General features: G+C 36.0%; 1 protein-coding gene and 1 long non-coding RNA gene across 23 annotated transcripts in view; one reads left to right on the top strand and one right to left on the bottom strand.

Moving 5' to 3' along the window:
* LOC309661717 (stearoyl-CoA desaturase 5-like) overlaps positions 1 to 12,042 on the bottom strand; it is a 238,659-nt gene that overhangs the window by 209,288 nt on the left and 17,329 nt on the right. The window lies entirely within an intron of this gene.
* LOC309661722 overlaps positions 1 to 12,042 on the top strand; it is a 48,563-nt gene that overhangs the window by 24,675 nt on the left and 11,846 nt on the right. For 9 of the 22 annotated variants that reach the window (XR_014264178.1, XR_014264181.1, XR_014264182.1 and 6 more), the window contains 2 exons: positions 11,144 to 11,284; positions 11,690 to 11,881. The exons of 8 other annotated variants lie outside the window; for them this stretch is intronic. This is a non-coding gene — a long non-coding RNA (uncharacterized lncRNA). The remainder of the gene's footprint in view (positions 1 to 11,143; positions 11,285 to 11,689; positions 11,882 to 12,042) is intronic. 5 more of the 22 variants (XR_014264189.1, XR_014264192.1, XR_014264196.1 and 2 more) reach the window with 2 other exon arrangements.

A 12,042-nucleotide genomic window follows, 5' to 3' on the forward strand; every position in this document is an offset into this window, starting at 1 on the left:
TCATTAATTAGCTCTAGCAGTTTTCTGGTGGCAGTTTTAGGATTCTCTATGTATAGTATCATGTCATCCGCAAACAGTGACAGTTTTACTTCCTCTTTTCCAATTTGTATTCCTTTTATTTCTTTTTCTTCTCTGATTGCCGTGGCTAGGACTTCCAGAACTATGTTGAATAATAGTGGTGAGAGTGGACATCCTTGTCTCGTTCCTGATCAGAGAAAATGCTTTCAGTTTTTCACCATTGAGAATGATGTTTGCTGTGGGTTTGTCATATATGGCCTTTATTATGTTGAGGTAGGTTCCCTCTATGCCCACTTTCTGGAGAGTTTTTATCAGAAATGGGTGTTGAATTTTGTCAAAAGTTTTTCTGCATCTATTGAGATGATCATATGGTTTTTATTCTTCAGTTTGTTAATATGGTGTATCACATTGATTGATTTGCGTATATTGAAGAATCCTTGCATCCCTGGGATAAATCCCACTTGATCGTGGTGTATGATCCTTTTAATGTGTTGTTGGATTCTGTTTGCTAGTATTTTGTTGAGGATTTTTGCATCTATATTCATCAGTGATATTGGTCTGTAATTTTCTTTTTTTGTAGTGTCTTTGTCTGGTTTTGGTATCAGGGTGATGGTGGCCTCATAGAATGAGTTTGGGAGTGTTCCTTCCACTGCAATTTTTTGGAAGAGTTTGAGAAGGATGGGTGTTAGCTCTTCTCTAAATGTTTGATAGAATTCACCTGTGAAGCCATCTGGTCCTGGACTTTTGTTTGTTGGAAGATTTTTAATCACAGTTTCAATTTCATTACTTGTGATTGGTCTGTTCATATTTTCTGTTTCTTCCTGATTCAGTCTTGGAAGGTTATACCTTTCTAAGAATTTGTCCATTTCTTCCAGGTTGTCCATTTTATTGGCATAAAGTTGCTTATAGTAGTCTCTTAGGATGTTTTGTATTTCTGCTGTGTCTGTTGTAACTTCTCCTTTTTCATTTCTGATTTTATTGATTTGAGTCCTCTCCCTCTTTTTCTTGATGAGTCTGGCTAATGGCTTATCAATTTTGTTTATCTTCTCAAAGAACCAACTTTTAGTTTTATTGATCTTTGCTATTGTTTTCTTTGTTTCTATTTCATTTATTTCTGCTCTGATCTTTATGATTTCTTTCCTTCTGCTAACTTTGGGTTTTGTTTGTTCTTCTTTCTCTAGTTTCTTTAGGTGTAAGGTTAGATTGTTTACTTGAGATTTTTCTTGTTTCTTTAGGTAGGCTTGTATAGCTATAAACTTCCCTCTTAGAACCGCTTTTGCTGCATCCCATAGGTTTTGGGTCGTCGTGTTTTCATTGTCATTTGTCTCTAGGTATTTTTTGATTTCCTCTTTGATTTCTTCAGTGATCTCTTGGTTATTTAGTAACGTATTGTTTAGCCTCCATGTGTTTGTCTTTTTTACGTTTTTTTCCCTGTAATTCATTTCTAATCTCATAGCGTTGTGGTCAGAAAAGATGCTTGGTATGATTTCAATTTTCTTAAATTTACTGAGGCTTGATTTGTGACCCAAGATGTGATCTATCCTGGAGAATGTTCCGTGCGCACTTGAGAAGAACGTGTAATCTGCTGCTTTTGGATGGAATGTCCTATATATATCAATTAAATCTATCTGGTCTATTGTGTCATTTAAAGCTTCTGTTTCCTTATTTATTTTCATTTTGGATGATCTGTCCATTGGTGTAAGTGAAGTGTTAAAGTCCCCCACTATTATTGTGTTACTGTCGATTTCCTCTTTTATAGCTGTTAGCAGTTGCCTTATGTATTGAGGCGCTCCTATGTTGGGTGCATATATATTTATAATTGTTATATCTTCTTCTTGGATTGATCCCTGGATCATTATGTAGTGTCCTTCCTTGTCTCTTGTAACATTCTTTATTTTAAAGTCTATTTTATCTGATATGAGTATAGCTACTCCAGCTTTCTTTTGATTTCCATTTGCATGGAATATCTTTTTCCATCCCCTCACTTTCAGTCTGTATGTGTCCCTAGGTCTAAAGTGGGTCTCTTGTAGACAGCATATATATGGGTCCTGTTTTTGTATCCATTCAGCCAGTCTATGTCTTTTGGTTGGGGCGTTTAATCCACTCACGTTTAAGGTAATTATCGATATGTATGTTCCTATGACCATTTTCTTAATTGTTTTGGGTTTGTTTTTGTAGGTCCTTTTCTTCTCTTGTGTTTCCCACTTAGAGAAGTTCCTTTAGCATTTGTTGTAGAGCTGGTTTGGTGGTGCTGAATTCTCTTAGCTTTTGCTTGTCTGTAAAGCTTTTGATTTCTCCATCAAATCTAAATGAGATCCTTGCCGGGTAGAGTAATCTTGGTTGTAGGTTCTTCCTTTTCATCACTTTAAGTATATCATGCCACTCCCTTCTGGCTTGCAGAGTTTCTGCTGAGAAATCAGCTGTTAACCTTATGGGAGTTCCCTTGTATGTTATTTGTCGTTTTTCCCTTGCTGCTTTCAATAATTTTTCTTTGTCTTTAATTTTTGCCACTTTGATTACTATGTGTCTCGGCGTGTTTCTCCTTGGGTTTATCCTGTATGGGACTCTCTGCGCTTCCTGGACTTGGGTGGCTATTTCCTTTCCCATGTTAGGGAAGTTTTCGACTATAATCTCTTCAAATATTTTCTCTGGTCCTTTCTCTCTCTCTTCTCCTTCTGGGACCCCTATAATGCGAATGTTGTTGCGTTTAATGTTGTCCCAGAGGTCTCTTAGGCTGTCTTCATTTCTTTTCATTCTTTTTTCTTTAGTCTGTTCCGCAGCAGTGAATTCCACCATTCTGTCTTCCAGGTCACTTATCCGTTCTTCTGCCTCAGTTATTCTGCTATTGATTCCTTCTAGTGTAGTTTTCATTTCAGTTATTGTATTGGTCATCTCTGTTTGTTTGTTCTTTAATTCTTCCAGGTCTTTGTTAATCATTTCTTGCATCTTCTCAATCTTTGCCTCCATTCTTATTCCGAGGTCCTGGATCATCTTCACTATCATTATTCTGAATTCTTTCTCTGGAAGGTTGCCTATCTCCACTTCATTTAGTTGTTTTTCTGGGGTTTTTTCTTGTTCCTTCATCTGGTACATAGCCCTCTGCCTTTTCATCTTCTCTATCTTTCTGTAACTGTGGTTTTTGGTCCACAGGCTGCAGGATTGTAGTTTTTCTTGCTCCTGCTGTCTGCCCTCTGGTGGTTGAGGCTATCTAAGAGGCTTGATGGTAGGCTCTCTGGGGTTGTTTTCTTAATTTCCTTTTTTGGGTAGGTCATTGCTTTTGTATAATGACTTCTATATGCTGATTTTATATCCTGCACCTTTACTAAACTCACTTATGAGTTCTAACAGTTTTTTGGTTTTCATTTATTTATTTGTTTGTTTATTTATTTATTTTTGGGTGTTTTGGGTCTTCGTTTCTGTACGAGGGCTTTCTCTAGTTGCGGCGAGCGGGGGCCACTCTTCATCGCAGTGCGCGGGCCTCTCACTATCGCGGCCTCTTGTTGCGGAGCACAGGCTCCAGACGCGCAGGCTCAGTAGCTGTGGCTTACGGGCCCATTTGCTCCGTGGCATGTGGGATCTTCCCAGACCAGGGCTCGAACCCATGTCCCCTGCATTGGCAGGCAGATTCTCCACCACTGCACCACCAGGGAAGCCCCTCTAACAGTTTTTATTGCTGTTGTTGTTGAATCTTTAGGATTTTCTACATGTATGATCATGTCATCTGCAAACAGAGGTCATTTTACTTTTTCCTTTCTGATTTGGATGCATTTTATTTCTTTTTCTTGCCTAATTCCTCCGTCTTCCAGTGCTATGTTGAATAGAAGTGGTAAGTGTGGACATTCTTGCGTTCTTCCTGAGATTAGAGGGATAGCTTTTAGTTCTTCACTGTTGAGTAAGATGTTTACTGTGGCCTTTTCTTTTTCATATGCCTTTATTGTGTCGAGGTACATTCCTTCTACACCTAATTTCTTTAGAGTTTTTATCATGAAAGGATGTTGAATTTTGTCAAATTCTTTTCTGCCTCTATTCAGATGATCATATGATTTTTCCTTCATTCTGTTAGTGTGATGTGTCACATTGGTTGATTTGTGTATGTTGAACCATCCTTGCATCCCAGGAATAAATCTGACTTGAGCATGGGGTATGATAATTTAAATTTATTGTTAAAATTGGTTTGCTAATACTTTGTCAAGGATTTTTGCATCTATGTCTATCAAAGATATTGGCTGTAATTTTCTTTTCTTGTAGTGTCTGTGTCTGGCTTTGGTATCGGGGTAACGCTAGCCTTGTAAAATTAGTTTGGAAGTGTTCCCTCCTATCCAGTTTTTTGGATGAGTTTGAAAAGGATTGGTAGTAATTCTTCAAATATTTGGCAAAATTCACCAGGGAAGCCATGTGGTCCTGGATTTTCTATTTTGTTTTTTTTTAAATTTTGATTCAATCTCTTTATTTGTTATTGGACTGTTCAGACTTTCTGTGTTATTTTGATTCAGTGTTGGTAGGTTGTATGTTTGTAGGAATGTATCCATTTCTTCTAGATTATCACATTTGTTGGCATAATTGATAATGGACCCTTATGATTCCTTTATTTCTGAGGCATCATTTATATTGTCTCCTCTTTCATTTCTGATTTTATTGAGTTGTCTTGTGTATTTTTTTCTTAATTCGTGTAGTCAAGAGTCTTTCAAATTTATCTTTCCAAAAAACACCACTTAGTTTTGTTTCTATTTTCTATTGTTTTTCTATTCTCTATTTGATTTATTTCTGCTCTAATCTTTACTATTTCCCTCCTTCTGCCAAATTTGAGATTACTTTTTTCTTCTTTTTCTAGTTCCTTGAGGCATAAAGTGAGATTGTTTACTTGAGGTTTGACTTCTTCTTTAATGTATGCATTTATCACTACAAACTTCTCCTGTAGTACTGCTTTTGCTGCATCCCATAAATCTTGGTGTGTTGTGTTTCATTTTAGTTTGTGTCAAGATTCTTTTAAAATTCCCTTTTGATTTTCTCTTTGACCCAATGGTTGCTCAAGACTGTATTATTCAACATGATAAATATAATTAACATTGCTGTGTGTTATGTATGAAGGTTAAGAGAGTAAATCCTAAGAGTTCTCATCACAAGGAAAACATTTTTCTCTTTTTCTTTTATTTTGTGGCCATATGAGATGATGGTCACTAAACTTACTGTGGTAATCATTTCTTGATGTACATAAGTCATATCTTTATGCTGTACACCTAAAACTTATGCAGGGCTCTATGGCAGTTATATCTCAATAAAAGTGGAACGGGGGAAAAGAGTATATTGTTTAGTTTTCACGTATTGGTAAATTTTCTTGTTTTCTCTTCTTTATTAAAATTTTGTTTTTAATTTAATTTTTTGCTGTGTTGGGTCTTCATCACTGCATGCAGGCTTTCTCTAGTTGCAGTGAGCAGGGGCTACTCTTTGTTGTGGTGCACGGGCTTCTGATTGCAGTGGCTTTTCTTGTTGCAGAGAACAGGCTTTAAGGCGCGCAGGCTTCAATAGTTGCAGCACTCGGGTTCAGTAGTTGCGGCACGTGGGCCCTAGAGCGCAGGCTCAGTAGTTGTGGTGCATGGGCTTAGTTGCTCTGCATCATGTGAGATCTTTGCATACCAGGGATTGAACCCATGTCCCCTGCATTGGCAGGCAGATTCTTAAGCACTGTGCCACCAGGGACGTCCAGATATTCCTGTTTTGTTACTCTTATGGGATTTCTAGTTTCATACCATTGTGATCAGAAAAGATACTTGAAATTATTTCAGACTTTTTAAATTTGTTAAGACTTGATTATGGCCTAACATATTATCTATTCTGGAGAATGGTGTGTGTGTACTTGAAATGAACGTGTATGTGCTGCTGTTGGATGAAATGTTTTGTATATGTCTGTAAGGACCATATGGTCCATAGTGTTGTTCAAGTCATGTTTGTTGATTGATTTTCTGTCTGGGTGTTCTATCCATTATTGTAACTGGGTTATTGAAGTCCCTTACTATTCGTGTACTGCAATCAATTTCTCCATTTAATTTCGATATTTCCTTTAGAGCTTTCTGTGCTCTGATGCTGGATGCATATATAATTGTTATACCCTCCTGATGAGTTGACTCTTTTATTATCATATAGAAACCTTTGTCTATACAGACAATTTTTGACTTAATGTCTATTTTGTCTGTGATGCATATAGGAACTCTCACTTTGTTTTGGTTGCCATTTGCATGGAGTATCTTTTTCCATCCCTTCACTTTGAGCCTGTATGTGTCTTTTAATCTAAAATGAGTCTCTTGTAGACAGCATAAGGTTGGATATTGTTTTTTTATCCATTCAGCCACTCTATGCCTTTTGATTGGGAAGATTAATCCATTTATATTAAACTAATTATCGATCAGTAAGGACTTACTATTGCTGTTTTGTTAATTGTCTTATGCCTGTTTTGCACTCTTTCTCTGTAGCTTTCATTGTTGTTTGATTATTTTTTTGTAGTGATTTACTTTGATCCTTTTCTCTTTATCTTTTGTTTATTTATAGTAGGCCTTTTCTTTGTGGTTAGCTGAAGGCTACATAGAAATCTTGTAGTTCTAAACATCTATTCTTTTACTCCCACCCAAACTTTGTGTCCTTATAGTCAGTTTCCTTCTTTTTATATTGTTAACAAATTTTAACTTTTATCTCAGGATTAAAGTACTTTATACAGCACCATTACAGTGTTATTATGCTATATTTGTGTGTGTGTGTATGAGTTTACCATTGAAATTTATGCTTTTGTTTGCTTTTGCATTTCTGTTCACATGTTTTCATTTCAAAGTGATCTCCCTTAAGCATTTCTTATAAGGCAGGTCTAGTAGTGATGAACTCACTTTGATTTTGTTGACTTTATCTCTCCTTTATTTTTAAAGCATAATTTTGCTAGGTATGGTCATTTTTGCTCACAGGTTTGTTTTTTTTTTCAGTACTTTGAATATATCATCCAACTCTCTCCTGGCCTGTTAAGGTTTCTGCTGAGAAATTCACAAATTGTTTTCTGGGCGTTCCCTCATATGTGCCAAGTCACTTTTCTCTTGTTCCTTTCAATATTCTCTCTTTGTACTTCCCATTTAACAAGTTGATTATAACGTGATTGCGTGTAGTCTTCTTTGTGTTGATCCTATATTGAGCCCTTTGAACTTACTTCTACTGCTACACTATTTATTTTCTAGATATCTTATATCCTTTTTGTTCTTCAGTTCCTTCATTATTGCATTCTTTTGTGGTTGATGGTTTTCCCAGTTTACCATTTTGATTCTCTTCTTATTTCTTTTCTGTATACTTGTGAGGTAGTTTTCTTAGTGCTTATCCTAGGGGTTAAAGTAAACATCTTAATTTTATGAAAAAACAAATTTGAAGTAATAACATTTTTATTTAATAATAACAAAAATTCTGCTTATTTACATCCCACATCCTCGTTTACACTGCACTTGTCACAAATGACATCCTTATGTATTGTGTGCCCATTAATAGCTTTATAATAACTATTTTATATATTTGTCTTTTAAATCACATTTTGAAAAGAGGTGTTACAAACCCTAACTGCAAATGTGTTGGCCTTTTAAACTTAGTGTAGTTACCTTTACCATTGTTCTTTAATTCTTCATATGGTTTCAAGTTACGTTTCATTTCAGCCTGAAGGATTCCTTTAACAGTTCTTATTGAGCAGATCTACTAGTAATGAACTTCATCAGTGTTTCTTTATATGAATGTCTTAATTTTCCTCTATTTAAAAAAATTCTGGTAAAATATACATAACATAAAATTTATCATCTTAACAATTTAAGAGTGCAGGCCAGAGGCATGAAATATATTTACACTGCTGTGCTATCATTACCATCATCCATCCACAGAACTTTTCATCTTGCAAAACTATGATAGTCTGTACTCATGAAACCACAACTCTCCATTTCCCTTGCCCCCTCACCCCTGGAAACCACCATTGTACTTTCTGTCTCTGTGAATTTGATTACTCTATGTACTTCATATAAGTGGGATCATACAGTATTTGTCCTCTTGTGACTGGCTTATTTTACTTAGCGTAATGCCTGAAGGTTGATCCATGTTGTAGCATGTGTCAGAATTCCCTTCCTTTTTAAGACTGACTATTGATTTATTGTTTGTATAGGTCACATTTTGTATATCCCTTCATCCCTCAATGGACCCTTGAGTTTTTTCACCTTTTGCCTATAGTGAATACTTCTGCTATGAACATGGGTGAACACATAACTCTTTGAGTTCATAATTTCAATTCTTTTTGAGTATTTAATAGGAACTCGAATTATGGGATCATATGGTAATTCTATTTTTAATGTTTTGAGGAACCACCATACTGTTTTCCTTTCTGTGTGCACCATTTTCCATACCCACCAACAGTGTACAAGTGTATACATACTGGATATTAACCTTATCAGCTATAGGATTTGCAAATATTTTCTCCCATTCAGCAGGTTCGTTTTATTTTTTGATGAAAGAAGTATTTTTAAATTTTGAATACCTAGTTTATCTATTTCTTTTATTACCTCCACTTTTGGTGTCATATTCAAGAACTCTTGGCCAAATTTCATGTCATGGTTTTCTTCCCAGAACTTTCTTCTAAGAGTTTTATAGTTTTAGGTCTCACATTTAGGTCATTCATTCACTGAGTTAATTTCTGTATGTGGTGTAAGGTAAGGGTCTACCGTCATTCTTTTGAATGTGGATATTGTTTTTCCAGTACCATTTGTTGAAATCGCTATCCTTTCCCCATTGGGTGGTCTTGGCACGCCTGTTGAAAATCATTTGGTGATGTATATACGGGTTTACTTCTGGGTTTCTGTTTTGTTCCACTGGCCTATTCTCCGTCCTGTATGTGTGTTTATGCCAGTACTATTTTGATTACTGTGGTTGTGTAGTAGGTTTCGAAATCAAGAAATTTGAAACTTCAAATTTTGTTCTTTTTCCACATTATTTTGACTATTCAGGCCTTTTAAATTCCATATGAACTTTAGGATGAATTTTACTACTTCTGAAAAAACCTCACTGTGATGTTTAAAGAGATTGCTTTTAATCCGTACATCCCCTTAAGTCGTGTTGACATATTAACAACATTAAGTCCTCCAATCTGTGAACATAAGATGCCTTTACATTTGTTGGTGTCTTCATTAATTTCCTTCAGCAACGTTTTCTAGTTTTCAATGTACATGTCTTTTGTCCCGCTGGTTAAGTTATTCCTCGTCTTTTACTATATTTCATGATATTTTAAATGGTATTTTTTTTTAACTTTCCTTTTCAAACTTTTCATTCTTAGTGTATAGAGAAACAACTGATTTTTGAGTGTTGATTTTGTATCTGGCAAATTTTCTAAATTCATTTATTAATTCTAACAGATTTTTTTTGGTGCTTGTGTGTTGTCTCTGAACAAATATAATTTTATTTCTTCCTTTCCGATTTAGATGCGTTTTATTTTTTATCTTGGCTTATTTATTTGGCGAGGAATTCCAGTACTTTGCTGAATAGAAGTGGTGACAACAGGCATCCTTACTTTGTTCCTGATCTTAGGGAGAAAGATTTCACCACTGAATATAATAGCTGTTGGTTTTCTATCTGTGACCTTTGTTATGTTGAAGTCATCAACTTGTATTCCTGGTTTGTTGAGTTTTTTTTTTTTTTTTTTTAATCATAATATGGCATTGAATTTTGTCAAATGTTTTTTCTGCATCAATTAAGATGATCACATGGAGTTTAGTCCCTTCAATCTGTTTATGTGCTATACTACATTGATTGATTTTCATATGTTGAACCAACCTTGCCTTGCAAGAATAAATCCCATTTGGTCATGATGTATAATCCTTATAATGGGCTGTTCTGTCTCTTATTATTTTAAAGGGTTTTTGCATCAGTATTCATAAGGGATATTGGTCTGTAGTGTACTTTTCTTGTAGTGTCTTTAGGTTTGTAATTGATGTAATGTTAACCTCATAGAATGACTGAAGATACATTCTCTCCTCTTAAATTGTTTGGAAGAACTTGAGAAGGATTGGTGTTAATTCTTCTTTAAGTTGTTGGTAGAATTCACCATGAAGATACCTGGTGCTGGGCGTTCAGTTGTTGGGAGATTTTTGATAACTGATTCCATATCTTAACTTCTAGATCTGTTCAGATTTTGTTATTTCTTGGTACGATGTGTGTTTCTAGGAATGTGTTCATTTCATCTAAGTTATCAAATTTGTTGGTCTACAACTGTCAATAGTACTCTATTGTAAGCCTTTTTATCTCTACAAAATTGGTAGTAATGTCCCTTTCTTCATTTCTGATTTTACATATTTTGTTCTTATCTCTTTTTTTAATAGTCAATCTAACTAGTTTTGTCAATTTTGTTGATCGTTTTCCTCTTTTTACAGCTATTTTGAGGCATAACTGACAAAACTGTAATATATCTAAAACGTAAAATGTGATTATTTGATATACGTATATATTGTGAAAGGATTCTCACAATCAAGTTAATTCACACACCCATCACCTGTCATATATTTACTTTTTGTGTGTGAGGACACAAATTCTACTCTCTCAGAAATTTTCAGTTACAGAATACAGGATCATCAGTTAGTCCCCATGTTATACATTAGTTCCTCAGACCTTATTCCTTCATTTTATCCCTCATGTTATAACTGAAAATTTGTATCCATTTACCAGCGTGTTCCCATTTCCCCCCATGCCCAACTGCAGGCAACAATTTCTGCTCTGTGTTTCTATGATTCCAACTTTTTTTTTAGATTCCACACATAAGTGATACCGTGCAGCATTTGTCTTTTCTCCATCAGGCTTATTTCACTTAGCATAATGTTCTCCAGGCTCATTCATGTTCTTGCAAGTGTAAGGATTTACTTTAAGGCTGAATAATATCCCATTGTGTATGTTATGTATGTATATTTGTGTGTGTGTGTGTGTGTGTGTGTGTGTGTGTATGTATCAGATTTTGTTTATCCATTCATCTGTGAGAGACAGGCAGGTTCTTTCCATACCATTACTGTGAATAACATTTCAAAGTTTGTTTTTGTTTTTGTTTTTGTTTTTTTCCCGTACCACGTGGCTTGTGGGATCTTAGTTCCCCAACCTCGGATTGAACCCAGGCCCTCCCCTCAGCAGTGAGAGCACGAAGTCTTAACCACTGGACAGCCGGGGAACTCCTAAAAAAATATTGTTTCTTTTTGCTATATGACCAGAAGTGGAGTTGCTGGATCACATGGTATTCTAATTTTATTTTCTTGAGGAATCTCCATACTGTTTTCAGTACTGGTTGTACCAATTTACATTCCCCAAAACAGTGCACACAGATTCCCTTTTCTCCACATCCTCACCGGCATTTATCTCTTGTCTTTTTCATAATACACATACTAACAGGTGTGAGGTGATATCTCATTGTGGTTTTGATTTGCATTTCCCTGATGACTGGTGATGTGAATCACCTTTTCATATACCTGTTCCCCAAATGTTTGTTATCTTTGGAAAAATGTCTTTTTAGGTCCTTTGCCAACTTTTAAATTGTGTTATATGGTGTTTTTGCTACTGAGTTGTATGAGCTCCTTGTATACTTTGGATATTAACTTCTTTTTAGACACGTGATTTGCAAATATTTTCTCACACTCCATAGGGATGGGGAGGATCTAAGTTGCTTGTCTGAGGTCACACCGCCGGAAGGGAAGGCTCTAAGAGTCCCAAGTTTCTCTTCCTCGCCCCTCTTGCTTCCTGCCCCTGGAATGTGGGCTCCCCCCAGATGGAGCAAAGTACCTGTCAAGCAGCATCAAATATCCAGTGCAATCAAGACAAGTTCTATGATATGAAAGCAAGTCCTCAGGGCCAAGGCCCATGGTCCTGCTAACTCCCTGGGAAAGAGGCCTCAAACATCACTCGTGATATCAGAGAGAGCCAAGGACACACACAGGGAACGTTGCCCTGGGCAGTGGCCACTTCATGCTTCATGGTGTGTGACCAGTGTGAGAACGC

This window comes from Balaenoptera physalus, assembly GCF_965194825.1.
Source record: "Balaenoptera physalus genome assembly, chromosome: 5".
Taxonomy (NCBI): domain Eukaryota; kingdom Metazoa; phylum Chordata; class Mammalia; order Artiodactyla; family Balaenopteridae; genus Balaenoptera; species Balaenoptera physalus.